This window comes from Megascapheus bottae, chromosome 13 (genome assembly GCF_031878675.1).
Source record: "Megascapheus bottae isolate mThoBot1 chromosome 13, mThoBot2.hap1, whole genome shotgun sequence".
Lineage (NCBI taxonomy): Eukaryota > Metazoa > Chordata > Mammalia > Rodentia > Geomyidae > Megascapheus > Megascapheus bottae.
Window position 1 is genome coordinate 54,807,767 of NC_143521.1, and position 17,419 is coordinate 54,825,185.

Genomic DNA, 17,419 nt, shown 5'->3' on the forward strand with positions numbered 1-17,419 from the left:
ACCTGATACATGAGGGAGAAAAACCCTATATACAACCATGATTCATTATTCTAAAATAGCTATTCAGCTATGCAGGGGAATACAGAGGAATTGGCTACTTTGAAAACTGGTGCAGTTGAGAATGTAAAACTGGTAGGAAAACCTGCTTGTGTGTTGTATTTTAAGAATATATCGAAAACACTTATTTGTCTTCCTGAAGTAGCATTTTCTTTCCCTCCCTCCCTCCTTCCCTCCTTCCCTCTCTCCCTTCCTTCCAGTATGGGAGCCTGCTTTCCTCTAAGTGGCTTGCTTCAGCTTTTGTCCTGGCTCTGTACCCCAGGGCTAAGATAGAAGCTGGTGGTAAGCATTTCTCCTCACGAGGACCCATGGTATTTAGTTCTTTCCAGCTGAGATGAAAAGTTTTCTTTTTCCTGTTGGGGTCTAATTCTGTCACATAAAGCTTGGAAGCTAAGAACCTATCCAAGGAGTTGGGAGGTAAGACAGGAGGCGACCTGACCGTAGTACCCTTGCTACAGATCTCATTGTCCCATCAGCCTGCTTGCAAGACTTAGAACCAGAGATAAAATTGTCCCACATGGCACAGGTTCAGCCTCATGTCTAGCCGTGTCCCTTGTCACTGGAGCTGTCCGTTATGGGATCCACTCGGCTGACTTGAGTGAATATCTTTGCTCTTTAGTTTCAGAAGAGCCTCACTTGCCATAATGTCTTTTCCTTATTGGGGTGCAACTTACATCATGTGTGACTGCTTTCTTGAGGGACTAACTTACAAGTGTGTGAAGGACATGGAGGCATTTAAGAGCAGGATGTATGTAAGCCATGTTGCATACATGTCCATGTGTTTCATATATAGTCACAGACGAGCACATTTGTGCAAGGAAAACTGTCATGGGAAAGTTATAGTTCCCCGAGTCCACGAGGTCCACATCTGCCCAAATTGTGACCGATAGAAAGTATTTGAAAAGGAAATTGTATCTCCACTGAGCGTGTGTACTTGTTTTCCTCTTATAAAATGATTCCCGTGATGATCCAGCAACATACCTAATTAAATGCATTTGCCTTGCATTTGTTGTGATAAATAGGAGTCTAGAGAACATTTCATTATACTAGAGCGTATTCAGAGGTTATATGCAAACAGTGTGTCATTTTTCTTCAAAGGAATTCATGAACTTCCATGTCTTGTCCTGGGTATTCAGAAACAGAGCTCCTGCAGTTCTACTAAGGGATGGATACACATACAAGATGATTATATCTACATCACAGCATGTGTGACATGTCATAGTTTTTCCCCTGGCGAAGCCCATCTTTGAGTGTTTTCTCTGCTATTGCTGTGGATTGAATGATCTGTCCAACTCAAAATATTTGTTGCCACCTAATCCTCAACGCAGGAATGTTAAGAGGTAGGAGGTTTAAGTTTGAGTGAGATTAACAGTCCATTCAAGGGGATCGTGTTTGCCCCATCTTCCATGTTGGGATACAAGGAGATGACACTATGAAAAACAGAACCTCACAGATGCCAGGCATGCATGAGACCATCCTTCCCAAGTTCCAGAACTGTGAGCAATGGAATTCTCCCTTTTATAAATTAGGCAATGTAAGATATGTGAGTATAGCAGCTCAGAAAACTAGAGAAGCTGCTTCACTAGCAATTAATACTAAGTCTGAGATTTTTTTTCCTATCTTGAAAATAAGCACACGAATTCCTCTATTTTTCCCCCAAATAACGATGAGATCACATGTGTTTGCAGCGTATTCAAAAAAAAAACACAAATCATAGTGCATATTAGTTCCTGTGGCAAAGTACTACCAACTAATCGCTTATAACAACAGATCTTAATTCTCTCAGGGCTCTGAAATAAAAGATAAGACTTCCTACATGCTAGGCAAGCACTGTATCACTGAGCCATATTCCCTAACTAGGATCTCTTCTTAAGTACAATAATAACCACAATAATAATGTAATAAAAGAAGGGGTAATATTAACTGTTACATATTTGGTTTTGAAGGTTGTAATCTAATAAAATAAAAAGCTGGTAAACCTAGAAAAATATCATCATCAGGACTGTGCTCCTTAAAGCTCCCGGGCCTAAACCTTAGCCTGTTTCAGCTTCTGGCAGCCCTTGGTCCACTTATCTGTGGCAGCATCCTGTTAGTCACTGCCTCTACTCTCATGTGGTCTGCTTCTGTCTGTGTTCCTGACTCTTCATGTGACAATGCTATACCAGTCATGTTGAATTGGGTACCCACCCTATTTCAATCTGACATCATCTTAGCTTTATGAGTGACATCTGCATTTACTTATTTCCTAATAAATTCATGTTCTGAAACATTGGAGGTTAAGACTTCCAGAACATTGCTTTATAGGAGCCATATCTTATAAAAGTGGAGTCTCCATGGTAAATTTCTCATGAGTTCTCCTTGCCCCAGAGTCAGTTTATGCATATTATGGATATAATGGATCTTATGATTATAATATATATTATGGATGCAACTGCGTGCATTGCCTACCACATTAATTAAACATCAAATTAAACAGAGGATGTGAAAATCATCAGGTCTACTTTGCACAGAAGAGGTTGTGTATAACTGCTGTGTTGGGGCTTCTTAGAAACCTGTGCTTGCTTCTTTCTAGGAAGGATGGGTATCCATTACAGCCCATGGTACATACGGAGGTTTGTTTCTTTAAAACTTTTTTTGGCAGCCCTATTTCTTCTCTTTTTAATTTTCCTGCACCTTTATTATAGATATGCATTGTGTATGGGTGTGTAATTTTATATTATGTTATGACATATTATAAATGTAAATATGCTGTATTATAGCAGTATAGCATATATAATACTAAATTATTTAGAAGTGGTAATTCATGAAACAATGTTTTATCTTTTCCTAAGAAGAAAGGTAGGGCTTATTGGTCATGCCATGATGTTGTTTGTGTAATTCTGCCATGAGAAATATTTAAAATTTGTTTTGTATTTAGCATTATTAGTGTCTTTTTTTCCTTTTTAGGGATAGTGGTTCTTGGCTTTTTAGCATAAGCACCCCTCAGGTTAGGTTGATGCTTTTTAATTGTCAGGGTGATGTATAGAGGGGTTACAGTTATATTCGCCAGGTAGTAGGTACATTATTTCTTACATGTTGATACCCCTTCTCATGTTTTTGTCCCCATATCCCTCCCCCAATCCCTCCTAGTCATCTTGTTTTCCCCCTTCCCTTTCCTATTTCAAATAAACAAATAAATTATATAGAATATACCAGGTACCGAAGTCAGATACAGTAACAATATGAGATCAACCTAACTGGCAGCCCTATTTCTTAATTCTGTGTGTTTTTTCTAGTCAGCAGGTACTGCTGAGCTGTGACATGGGTGAGGGGTTTCTTTGCTAAATGGACTACAAGGGGGTGAGACTCCAAGGATTTAGCCAGCGCCCCACAGAGCTGGAGCACGGGACAGGATGAAGTGCTGACCGGACTCCAGGCTGTGTCAGTAGTAAGGGCCCCTTCAGGTGCTCAGGAAGCGGCCATTTGGCTACAGTCTTTCCACATGTCTTGGTCTGTGTATCTTTCTGTGCTGCTTGAGTTCCAGTACCACTCACATCTGAGAGGAAGAATTGAACTCCCATGTGAGGCAAGCCAAACAGGACATTTAAAATGCTGTGTCCATTCCATCTCTAGACCTACTTAACAGTGTGTGTGTGTGTGTGTGTGTGTGTGTGTGTGTGTGTGTGTGTGTGTGTGTGTGTGTATTAGTGGGCCCATTAAAAATATAGCATATTAAGGGCTGGGAATGTGCCTTAGTGGTAGAGTGCTTGGCTCATATGCATGAAACCCTGGGTTTGATTTCTCAGTACCACATAAACAGAAAAAAACAAACAAAAAAAACCAACAAGAAGTGGTGCTGTGGTTCAAGTGGTAGAATGTTAGTTTCGAGCAAAAGAAGCTCAGGGGCAGTGCCCAAGCTCTGAGTTCAAGCCCCAGGACCAGCAAGTGTGTGTGTGTGTGTGTGTGTGTGTGTGTGTGTGTGTGTGTGTGTGTGTGTGTGTGTATCTCACATTAGTTAATATAATGCTGTATGTAATAATAGAGAAGTGACTGAGAAATCAGAAGGTAACACATGAGATCTTAATTCTCCGCTATGTAACGTTTAGGAGGGTGTTTCTCATTGCAGGACATCTCTTCTCTAGTTTGTGCTTCAAAGCCCAGTACTCTACTCTTAGGTGGCTCAGGCATCTTAGACTTAGGACTTCCTAGAGTTTTGTCATAGGAGAAAAGAACTGGTAGGTTTTCCTGATAGCATTTTATAGGTAAACTTGGAAATAGCCATAATACTTTTTCACGTGGCTCCTTGTGTGCAACTTAGTAGAAAGTTAATAGTATGTCTAATCATAGTTAACACTAGCTCCAAGAAAACTAAATATTAGGGCATGTCTAGGAGCTGAGGACTTAAGTGATATGGGTTAATGGACTAGCAAAATCTTCATATAACACAGTTTTCTTTGGGTATTATTTGTAGATTATATTTTTATTAAACTTACGTAAAATTTTTCCATATTATTATATAGTTCTCCTGACCTACAGATCTGTTGCTAATATTTGAGGGAGTTGCCTCAGGTATCTCTGACAAAGCTTGGCAGAGCTGTTCCCTAAGCTTTCCTCTCCTGACTCAGTTGTGGTATTCTGTAGCAATATATTCAGAGATGAAAATGGAAGAGGAGAGGGAAAACCTCGTCCATGATGGAAAGCAGGAAGATAATTGAGACATATCTTAAAGTTTAAGTATAATAGATCACAGCTTGGATATTAAAAAAAAAAGAACATTCCAAACTCAACAAAACATGGAAAATAGATGCGGTTTGGTGGGTCGTAAGTGTTTACAGAGCTCATCACTTAAAGTAAGTGGTTGGTTTGGCTCATGGCCACTGTTCTTTGAGTTAGCTTTGACTCTTAACTACTTATTTGATTGGCTAGTATGCAAGGCCATCCAATCCATGCCAGGATGCGTAAGAGATAAGGACTGGCCTGCTCTGTGAATTCCAATACTGACTCTCGAAACAAAGAATATGTTTTGATAGGCTATTTCTCTTTCTCACAACATCCCATTGAAGGTCATGGGTTCCTGAGGTGTGAAAATAACTAAGAAAATACAGAAATCAGCTAATGCCTATTTGCTGGATCCGGAGCATACATCAGGTTCATAGAAGCTGAGAGCGTTTATCAACCTACAGAGCAACATTTCCAGCTTTCTGTGTAATGACCTCCTGATGTGATATATGTATATGATGTGCCCTGCTGTGACTAAGAGCTAACTAAGAAAGAAAAAAATGCAGCCACCTCCTCAAGCATGTATAAATTGCTTTTTTAGACCCTATAAAATTTTAGCTAGCACCAAACATAGGACTTCATTCATCATCTGGCAAGGGAGGACTGCCAAGGGAAGCTGAGTCTTCCTGAGCCCAAAGTGGCAGCACTCCAGGATTGGCAGAAATCAAATGAATCATTTCCTGCTTTCAGTTTTAGATAAATAATCAGAAAAGATTGTCTAGATTAAAATCCAAAAGACACTTTTCACAGCTCTGAGGACCCGGAACTTAAAGAACTTAAAGTGGAGAACCCCTTTCTAATGATTTTATTGTACCATATCTGAGAGATGGCAGATAAATCCACAAAGCCAACCTGAAATCTCAATATAGAGAAAACTTATAAAGCTCAGTTTAGTGAGTATATTAAGTGTGTCATTTCATGCCTCTAACAGGGTTACTTAATACCTGGGGACTGTGAACTTGTTCAGGAGTGTTACTCTATATGCAAACCAGCCAATATAGGTCTTACATCTCCAGTTACCACCTCCATGGTTTTCACACTCTGGGTTGTTATGCACCTGCCATAATTTTAGCAGGGAAAGATACCAGACAATGACAGCGAAGTCCAGCTGAAATTGTTCACATGAGCCAACTCTGAGTTGGCTTGGCTTGCCCCAGCCATTCCTTCATAAAAAAATGCACAGGAGGGGTTGGGAGTTTGGCCTTGTGGTTGAATGTTTGCCTAGCATGCACGAAGACCCAGGTTCGATTCCTCGGTACCACATACATAGAAAAAAAGCCAGAAGTGGTGCTGAGGCTCAAGTGGTAGAGCTTTAGCCTTGAGAAAGTCCAAGGACAGTGCTCAGGCCCTGAGTTCAAGCCTAGGACTGGAAAAAAATGCACAGGAAAGGCTCTTGTCCATAGTTCTCCCAGCTCTCTCTGCCTCTTGCTTCACATTGGTACCCCATCCTCTTGGGATGTGTAAACATAGCAGGCTGTCTTTCTTTCTGACTTGGGTGTGAGCACTGGCAGAAGCTGGGTAGATGCACAGAGAAGGAAGGAGGATGCATGTGTTCATAACACTATTGAGGGCTCAGGTCAAAATGGAGCAAGAACATTTGATAAGTCTAGTATGGGAAAGGAAAATAAAAGAGGAAGGATGGTGGCTTGACTCTTACCACGATGTACTTTATATATAAATGGGTATGTTAAAACCCCCTTGTACAGCTAATTGAAGATGAGATAAAAACAACAACCTTGTCTCCTTTTATGAATAATAATAAAACATATAGTTAAAAACAATGAGGAGAAAGGACATGAGAGAATAAAAGGCACAAGTTCAAGTCTCTATTCTGTTACTACCATATATTTTCAGAGACCTGGAGCAAAGTGTAAATTCTCATTGCTTCAGTTTTCTAAGTCAGCTAGACCTCACTACATGAATCTGACATGTCTTTAAGTGCTTACATTCCATGAATATTTTCCTATTGAATGTGAAAGTCTGCTTATTGTACACTCTTCCAAATTATGTGATTTTTAAAAATTTATTTATTTTTATGGATCATGGGGCTTGAGCTCTGCCTGGGAGCTGTCCCTGAGCTCTTCAGCTCAAGGCTACTGCCCTACCCTGAGCCAAGCCCCACTTCCCTTTTTCTACAAGTTTATTGGCAATAAGAGTGTCAGGTCCTTTTGTGCCCGAGTTGGCTTTGAACCTTGATCCTTAGATCTCAGCCTCCTGAGTAGCTAGGATTACAGGAATGAGCCATTGCTCATTTCTATTTAGAAGACACTTAAACATTAGGGACCTACAGATGACCAAACATAGTTTCTAGCTTTCAAATTTATAATAATACTTTCCCATTAATGATGTTACCCAGGAAAGCCTAAGGAATTTTCCTGCTAGCTCTCCTGATCAGGCCAGCTATTTGCTGGGAAGCACTGTGGTGAAGCATTGAATAAAAGATGAGACGGTACAGAATTGACATTAATATGTACACGAGATATAATGACAAAATGTATCTTACATTCCTTTTCCTACTGTGTGCAGTCTTTCATAACATGTGTTTAAGCAAGAGGAAAAGCTTGCTTCTTGAGGTTGCATATGCCTTAAGTTCTTAAGTGCTCTTAAGGTCAGGTAGAAATTTATTATTGATTCTTTACAATCCTACTTATTGCTTATGAACTCCAGGGCAACACTGGGATGCATGCTTTTCATATCATAGTATTTTCCATCCCAGTGAACTGACAAAAGTGTCAGAGATCTGTCAGCAGTGTAATACAAGCGATCTGAGATTTATAGATTGTTTGATATTTTAATAAATATTTTACTTATTTATGTGTTTGGTGGGAAGAGGAAAAATTCCACTCGGAATTCAGTTTCTCCCTCATCCTCCTACTCATTGCCTTCTGCATTCTCTTTTTATTTGGTTGGTAGCCTCCTCACTGGCCTTAGCCACAGTTGACCATTTCTGCTGTTGGGATTTTGCTGTTCTTCACTTTCAGATATATTTTCCTATAGGTGCAACAGAGATAATATTTTTTAAAAAATTAAAACAAGGTTTTTTTCCCCTTGCTCCCATAAAATATGTTGCCTGGCAGTTCCCTCTACCCAATGAATCAGTGCCATTCATTTCTCTGGGGGAGACTGTGGCTACCAGGTAGAACAAAGAGTTCATTGCTCAAATTTGAGTTTCATGCTTGATTTTTATTTTAAGTTCATAGAGAGATAACAGTCTTGACAGTCTCCTTTTCATGGAGAGAGATTTGTTTTCTTTACTTTAAATCCCCTAAGCATATATATATGTGTGTATATATATAGCCTTATTTATATACAATAAGGCTAAATATGTAAGCTATATTTGCCTTTAGCTAACACATAGAGAATATATGGAAGCTTATCTCAAGCAGGACAGAGAAGCCTGGCTAATGTGGGGGAGATAGCTGGAGGTAGGACAAAGATGTTGGCTTGGACTTTGAAAAAAATGCCTGTACCTGATCTCAAGTTAGAGATGTGCTGCATGTGTCATAGACAGGCAGAACATGATGTTAAAATAAGACCCAAGCTTGTCTCAATTTCTTTCTGAGATTCTGGAGAGTAACCTGAGTGCTTATGATGTATGAAAGATGACAGCACACACCTAAAAGCAAAATTTGGCCGAGGCCAAAGAAGGGTTCTTACACTGTTACTTTCCCATTTTCCCTAAGGATGGTAGGTGATACAGAAAGAATATATGAGTTTCAAGATGAGCCTATATGGGAGAAAAAGGCAGCAGGAAGTAGAACTATTGTAGTCCCTGGCTATGGACTGCCCTGTGAGCCCTCAAATTTTTTATGGACATTCTAATCCCCAGTGCACTTATGTTTGGAGATGGGACTTTGGACGTAATCAGGGTTACCTGAAAACATGAAAGTGAAGCCTTGGTGATGGGATTAGAGCCCTCCTGCAAAGAGACACTTGAGACACTTGCTGCTTTGCACTGAAAGAGGCCAGGCACTAACATGGTAAGGGTGTCTGCACTTACCAGCAACTGAAATGACAGGCTCCTTGAACTTGGACGTCCTGCTCTCCAGAACAGTACCCTTGAAGACACTCAAGCTCTGACATTTCGATATGACAGCTAGGCGAGACTTCTCTCTTCTACATACCGAATTTCCTAAGTACAATACTGGTAGTGATATCTGTATTTTGTGCTTCTTTGTGAACTTCCAGTTACCTGTATTTACCTGTATTTCCTTCAATTAACTGCCATTCCTTTATGTATTTGCACAAGTGCCATGGTCTCAACTAAGCCTTCTTGGTCACTCAGAATTACAGTCCTCTTAGTACATAGCACTCCTGGCTTTCCTACATTATTTGACTTTGATCTTGTGAAATTTCCAAGATGCTGGATGTTTTATTTAATTACTTTTATCTTTACGGTTGCCTTTATCTTCCCATTAGTTTGCAAACCTCAAAAGGGCATGGACTCTTTTTCTTTAGCTCATTTCAGTATCCATAATGTCTCCCAACAAGGCTTGGATTATAACAAGTGCTCAATAAATATTTGTTGAGCCAGTGAATGAAGTCAGGATATTTTCACTCTTTGACATTATGTCTGAATTAGAAATTGATGCTCAAACATTCCACACACTTGTCAATGTCTCTGTTGCATTTGGGCTTCTTTTCTTATGTCCTGACACTTCCATTGCCTTTGCTGCTAAGTCTTCTAGGTATAATTTAAGGTTTAGCCCACCTAAGTTTTATAGGCTGTACAGTAAGACAGTATAAGATGTGGTTCCTGTGCAGAGCTCTTATTAGAGAGAGTATCCAGGGTTCAGTTGATTCCAATTCTATTTTAATCTGTACTTCTTTCCTTGCAATTCCAAGCTTGAGGTTGACTTTGGAACATCAGCTTTCTTGAGGTCTAACAGTATTTGCTCTAGACTAATGAAAGAAATGAATGATCATAAACATAATTACTCTGAAGGCCTGAGGGTATTTTGGGTATATTTGGAAGGAAGACAACGTTTGACAGAAAAGCAATTGACTACAAAGGGTTTTTAGGTATTTTTTCTCTTTTGGTGTTTAGGGAGTTTCAAAAATAAATAACATTTCTCATCCTTATTTTGGTTCTGAGCAAATGGATAAGTAAAATTTGTGACTGTGACACACATGGACCAAAATATCCCCACAGGTTGAGGAGGCAGTTTAGTGTGAGGGCTAGAGGGCCTATGTTCAGGACAAAGCAGATACTGCCATACTTAATGTGGTCAGAGAAGAGCTGGATTTGACTTGGCCAGCAGAGCCTCTTGGACATCTATAGCCAGTCTTCTCCAAGGGAAAAGTAGAGTAAGCCAGGACTGTATTTCTTTCCTGTTGAGCTGATTGTTGAGTTATCTTTTCATAGCTATGACAAAATACTTGAGAAAATCAACTTAAAGGAAGAAAGATTTGTTTTGGTTCATGATTTCAGAGGTTTTAGCCCATACTTGCTTGGTGTGGTTATTTCTGGGCCCATGGTGAGACCAAACATTGTCATGGGGCATGTGATAGAGAAAAGGTACTCACCTCATGGCAACTGGAAAGAGATAGGAAGGAATCAGGGTCTTAATATCAAGATCAAGAGCATACTCCTAATAACTTATTACCTCCAGCTATGTCTCACCTTCTAAACCCACCACTTCCCATAGTGCCTCTGGCTGGGGATTAGGCCTTCTTTCTTTCTACACATGAGCCCTCGATGGACATTGCAGATCCAACCTGGAACAGGAATATTTCTCCAATGAATCTGTTCATGAAATCTTTCTTATATAGGTCTGTGGGATTACAGAGAAGTCCCATTGAGAAGTGCTGCCATAGACAACTGAAGCATCTGCTATGTATAATGTACTATGCAATAATACAAGCATCAGGTTCTTTTGGACTTTTTGTGAAGTTCTTTTCATTTCTCCCAATTGCATTGGACAGGTAAGAATAGGTGAGAGGAAGGCACACAGACAACTAATGTCCTTGCTTCTAAAGAATCTAAGTAATGTGGACATACACATTTAAAAAATACCATTTGAAGCTGGGCATGGTGGCTCACCCCTATATTCGTAGCTCCTCAGGAGGCTGAGATCTGAGGATCAAGGTTCAAAGCTAGCCAGGGCACTAAAGACCATGAGACTCTTATCTCAAATTAACCACTGGAATATGGGAAGTGGAGCTGAGGCTTAAGGGGTAGGGTGGTAGCCTTGAGCTGAAGAGCTCAGGGACAGCGCCCAGGTCCAGAGTTCAGGCACCATGACCCACAAAAGAAGTACCACTTGGAAATATAGTTAAAAAATATTATTCAGTGACTGGAAGAAGGAGCCTACTTATGACCAGAATTGTTTTACCCTCCAGAATTCTAAAATGCAGGCAAAAGAAGAGACATGCTCTACCTGAAAACTGTTATGATATACTACACTCAGGTAATTGCAGTATCTACTTCCTTTGAAGTTAGTTGGGATGCTCTCAGATGTGTCTACATAGAATTTTAATGCACATAGGTGTTCATTTTAGCCATCATTTATTTTTTCCTCATCTTTTGAGTAGGGTCTATGGTTTTTAAGAAAATGCCTTACTATACACGAATTATTTCACCAACATAATTAGGATTCTACTAATTTTTTTTTCTAGTCCTGAGCTTGAGCTCAGGGCCTGAACACTGTCCTTGGGTTTTCTCAAGGCTAGAGCCCTACCATTTGAGCCACAGTACCACTTTTAGCTTTTTTCTATGTATGTAGTACTAAGGAATCAAATCTGGGTCTTCATGCATGCTAGGCAAGCATTCTACCACTAGGCCAAACTCCTGGCCCACTACTAAAATTCTATGAGAAAAAAAAATGCTTTCTTTGATTCTCAGTTTCATGGAGCCAATTTTTCTCCCATTGTACTTCAACTAAAAACCAGTAAGGGTTTCTAGAAGGGGAGATATTTCACCTGAAATATCTGCATGAAAAGATTTTTTTTTATGACTGGTGTAAAACCTCCTTAAATTAAGGGCTTGTAATGGAAAGTCTGACAGGCTCAAATAAGTCAGCTCAAGAATACATTCTTAACACTTAACACATACTGTACATGAAATGTACTTTAACATTCTGTATGTTTATTACAGATTAAATACTTAAAAATGGAAAAAACAGCCCAAATTTTTCTTAAATATTGGCTTAAGACAGAACATGTTTCGAACTGTAGGCGTGAAGAGTTCATGTTAAGTGTTTAGCTTACATCAGATTTAATAAAATACTTCATCTGCAGTGTTAAGCGGATGATATAAAATGCCCTTTTCAGTGGACAGATTACAGTGCCACACAAACTTCTCTCCAATGAAGTGACATGGAGAAACACTTGATTGGCTGGAAGTCTTGAACATGTGATTTCCATGGCCCGATTTGTGCTGATAGTTATCCTCATCTCCCTGTTGCTTACTTAAGTCTTGATTTTCATCCAAGCAAGAAACTTTTGGGTGAGTTTATGTGAGCGTCTTTCCTGTATCTTGTTGAATAAACTGGTAGGTTAAAAAAAAAAAAAAAAAGAATGGATGGGGACAACCCCGACCTCATACCTGGTAATCAAAGAAATGTTTGAGTAGTTCATCTGATTAAGCTTTTTATTTCAGAGTTTCTAGAGCCCCACAGATTTCTGATTAATTGCCACTAATTAGAGTAACCACTCCTAAGTTGTGAAAGGATTTCTTTGAGCCAAAACACATACTTCCATCAATGTGTCCCTTAACTAAATACTTTATATGAAGCTTGCGGAAATGGGTTTTGTCAACTGCTGCAAATATTAGGAAACAACTTCCTAATTCCCTGACCCTGTTCAGTTACAAAGACACACTGTGCATACACAAACGCCTTAAACTCCTTATTTGCAATGGGAATGATAAATTATCTACTTGGCTGGCTAGACAAGCTAGCTCCATCTAGCTTGCTTATAACAGTGCCTGGTATGTGGTACATTCATAGCAACTGTAAGTGCCTGTTACTATGTTGCTACATCCTAATATAATAATTATTGTAATTACATGAGTAATAACCATAATACAATATACTAAATATATTATTACCTAGGTTGTCACTATTATAAATCACACAGGAGATTTTCCCCCTTTGATATATATTTTTGTTCTTGTTCTCTTATTTCTGGCTTTGTCAGTGAGCCAGGAGAGTGATTGTGCAATTTCAGTTCTATTGTATTTTCCCAAGTTTCCTACCCACTAGTCTGACTGGCAGTATGGCGTCCCCAGAACAAACACAGCCCAAGAGTGAAAACAGAAGATGGAATTTGGCTGCAAATAAGAACAGATATTACTAAGAATCCAAATGCCCAATTCTTACATGGAGAAAGAAAAAGTAAAAAGCCAGATAATAACTGATTAACAATCTACCTCTGTTTTTTTTAACAATTTTACAAAAAATGGAAACATCAGTGGCTTAAAAAAATGAAATAAGTAATGGATCCCAGCTGGCTCAACTGCCAACCAGAGCCTGTCTCCATTGGTGAGTGTGGCTCGGAGCCCTTGGAAATTAATGCTGTGGAATTAATTTCAAGTTAACAGCAATTTTGCACACAAGGGCTTTTAACACTAATCTCAAATTGGGAGATTGTTGGCATTGCCCCCGACCTCATGCTTTTATCTTGGCATCGCTAATAGGTCTATTATCATACTTAGAACTCTTTCAGGATTTACTCTCATTCTTGATAAATTATCAGTTTATAATTGAATCTTCTCTTTTCTGACATGTTTGTACTATTATGGTTATACCTTAAGGAGGTTTTCTTCTTCCTTATTTCTTTACCCTAAACACACGAGTGATTTCTAGTACTGTGGTTAAAGTGAGACAGTAATTCCTTCATATGATCTGCTTTTAAGGCAAATTTAGGGAAGAAAGCTGATATTGCATTTCAGGCCTCTTATCTAATGCATACTTGACAAAATGTGCTGGGGATTGTGGAACACTATACACACGCCACAGGTTTGAAAAAAATACAGTCTTATCAAGATATAGTCACAAATCATAAAATCTACCCTTTAAAAATTTGTAATTTAGTGGTTTTACAATATTCAGATTTGTCCAGCAATCAGCATTATCTAATTTGAGAACATTTTCATAAACTTCAAAAGAAACCCCAAACCCATTAGCCATCACTCCCCATTCCTTCATCCCCTCAGTGTCTCATGACCACGAATCTATTCTCCACTTCTATAGAGTTGCCTGTGGACTTGATGGGTTATGGACATTCCACATGAATAGAATCATACAACATATGGCTTTTGGGAAAGCTACTTTCACCTACTACAGTGCATCATGTAGCAGAGTTTGGCAGATGTTATTGCTGAATAGTATTCCCTTATATGGATAGACCACATTTTCTTTTATTGATTCTTCAGTTTGATAAACATTTGGATTATTTCTACTTTGTTTAGATGAATAGGACTAATCTTATTCAAAACATCTGGGTATATGTGTGAACATAAGTTTTCACTGTTCTTAGGCAAAGACTTAGGAGTAGAATTGCTAATTCCTCTTTCCCAAAGTGAATCAAATGTCACCCATTTTAGCTCTTCCTTGGCTCATTATGGCAGCCATGGAGGGATGGAAGAGAAAATACCATGACTAGCTGACTCTCAGTTGTTGAGGCAGATGGATCTATTGGGTGTAGTCTCATCAACACAGTGAGTAACAGTAGAGGAAGAACCGATTTCAAAGGACAGAGGGCTTCTGTGGAAGTGTCAGTATGTAGGAATTGGTTAAAAATTTAGTTGTAGAGTCCAGGGGAGATATCCTGACTACAGAGAGTCATTGCTTTCTATGAGTTTTTTGAAGTCTCATTTGAGACAGCTCAAGGACAGTGCCTAGCCCCTGAGTTCAAGGCCCCAGGACTGGCAAAAAAAAAAAAACAAACCCACAAAAACAAGAAAAGCCCTCTTTCTCCATTTAATCCTGAAGTTAGCTGCGATATATTTTATTTATATTGTAGAGCAAGCATTTTTGTTCTTTCTTCACATATTGTTGTATACCTAAGTAATTAGAAGAGTGCTTTCACGTAAGAGTGAGCTAAACAAATACTGTGAGAGAGCATCGCTTTGAGAGTTCAGTAAAGTTGCCTACATTCTAGTCTTGGGTGGTAGAGTTGGAATCCAGTACAGGATTGCTCACATCATTTCTAAAGACAAAGTGGAGTGGACTGTCTCATATTATCTCTAGGTTCCTGTCACTCTAATGAAGGAATTCACTACATCCGTTTCTGGTGTATTGAACAGCTTGATTTATTGTGAGATATTTGGTGCTGTGTTCAAGTAAGTCAAGAAATACAGAATGATTCGTTAGACTACTTTGGGAGTTCTCAAAATCTTTCATATGCGAAGGTCCATTTTAAATTCACAAGGGGAACAAGAGTTTCCTCTTATCTCCCTCTTTGTATATTTGTTTATGTTATGCGTGTTTGTTTGTATGAGACTATGTGACATTTACTGTTGTTTAGGAACATACTTTTAAAGTAGATGGTCTTCATTTCATGTTACTTTTCATTAGTTCCTTCTAGCCCTCCTATAGTTTGTTGACTTGAATTGTGGTAAAAGAACAAATTAAGGTCAAGTCTTATTATAGCAAATATGGTTAGAAAAATATTCCTATAACAAAAATATTTTAAAGACCTGGCCACAAGCCTAGAGCAATAGAAGCTTGCTGATTTTACAGTAAAAAAATGTTTTGCTGCTCCAAATAGTTTAGAACAATAGCTGCTTTTCTTCTAACTCATTTTTTTACAATAGAGGAGGGGAAAAGAAACCCTGGCACGTTATTGTGTGGTATGTATTCTTCCAGTGAATATTAACTGATTGCCTCCCAAGCACAAGTACCTTATAGATAACATCAACACTTTAAATGGCCCATGCACCCCAATCTTCAGGTGTTGAGAGTGAAGGGAAAGACATAGAATCATAGATTTAATAGAAGACCAGTAAATAAGAAAACATTTAACACAATAATTTAAAAGCCATTACAAAATTGAGCTTCTAGACTAGAAAGAGAAGGTTATGAGATTTCTGTAGGCCATCCTAATGTAACTCTTGTGTTTCTCTGTGCTGGAGGTGTGGGTTGGAGAGAGACAGTACCATGTATCTTCCATCCCAGTCCTACTCAGAGCCCTGATCTTCCACCTCAGCCCTGTCTCTCCTTTCTCTGCTGCTTATAGCTACATGGCCATATCTTTTCATGAATTCAGTGCAGATACAATCCTACCTTAGTTTCTCAGCAACACTTTTCGACTCCCCTGTCACCATCCCACTGGGCCTCTAGGCTCAGGGCACATAAAAGAGATGAAGTATGCATTCTATAGCAAGGCCTCCATCCTGGTACCAGAAGTTTCCTAGCCCACCCTCTCCACACCTTCCTTCCTGTGTGAAACCTATGTGACTTTTGAGTTCCATTGCAATGGATGCTGTGGAAGGGCAAGGACTGAATGTACACAGAATCTGCCAGGCTACCTGTGTGTACCAGCTGTCGTGCTTTTCTTATTAGGTGATGTCTCCAGACTCCCTCATTGTGGCTGGCCTCTTCCCCTCATCATCTGCTGGGGAAGAGCAGAAGCATGAGCACCAGCACACCTTTTATCCCCTTCTGGTGGGATCCACACAGCCAGACTGATGCCTATTTTGACGTGTTTGACTTTAGCCTATTAGGAAGCCCAACTCCAGACCAGTTTATGGTTCTGTCGTGTGTGAGTGAGAACATTTGAATTTTGTTCGCAAGTATTAGAAACCACACACACACACACACACATACACACACACACACACACACACACACACACACACACAAACACCCTACCACTGCTGCCATCTTACTAAATAATTGCAATACTACTAATTTTTTTAATAAAACTCATGGCTGTGATGAGGGATGTAAACTAGATAAGGAAGACTGTCTTTTCACTTTTCCTACTTCTCCCTTTTCTCCTTCAGTACCTAGGGTTTGAACTCAGTACCTTTCTCTTGCTAGAGAGATATTCTACCACTGAGCCATGTCTACAGTCCTCTTCCTTGTAACTGATTAATTTTTGATAGAGGATTTCACTTCTTGTCTGTACATGTGGGCATGGGCTTGGACCAAATATACAATAAGATTTCATGTTTTTCACAGCAGCTTGAATGATCACGCCCTCATGCCTAGCTGGATTTTCATGAACTTGCTGGAATTGCAGACTCGTCTGGAATTGCAGTTCTCAGTGTCCCGTGTAGCTGGATGACAGGCAAATGCTGCAATATCGAGATATTGATTAAGAAGCCAGCCTTTGCCTGAGCTGGCTCCCAGCCATGAGCTATTGGTGTCTGGCTTACCTTTTTTCTGTTCTAGGTTCCTGCTTAGACTTATTCTTTCCCTCATAAGAGAACAAATCATTTCTGATGGTTCCCTGCTTATACAGTTAGGTGGGACCAATTGTTTTCCAAGAAAAATAGAATATGGCTCTCTTCCCCATGATCTGTTTAGAGACCTCAAAAGACTTCTTGGGTTTCCCCAGATGCAGCCCTCTTCCCAGGCTTGGCCAGTCAGGACCATGTTGCCTATAGTTGAGAAGATGAAGTCCTATGATTGAAAATCCTGTCAGAACCACACAA

The 17,419-nt window shown here is 39.4% G+C and overlaps 2 long non-coding RNA genes across 2 annotated transcripts in view; both read left to right on the top strand.

Annotated features, from left to right (window-relative positions):
* The first annotated feature begins 1,160 nt into the window (after nucleotides 1–1,160).
* LOC150055970 (uncharacterized) overlaps nucleotides 1,161–17,419 on the top strand; it is a 318,051-nt gene continuing 301,792 nt past the window's right edge. The window contains exon 1 of the long non-coding RNA XR_016537493.1: nucleotides 1,161–1,397. This is a non-coding gene — a long non-coding RNA (uncharacterized LOC150055970). The remainder of the gene's footprint in view (nucleotides 1,398–17,419) is intronic.
* Nucleotides 10,688–13,130, top strand: LOC150055971 (uncharacterized). Its single transcript, XR_016537492.1, has 3 exons — nucleotides 10,688–10,740; nucleotides 11,158–11,225; nucleotides 13,005–13,130. It is a non-coding gene; the product is annotated as an uncharacterized LOC150055971 (long non-coding RNA).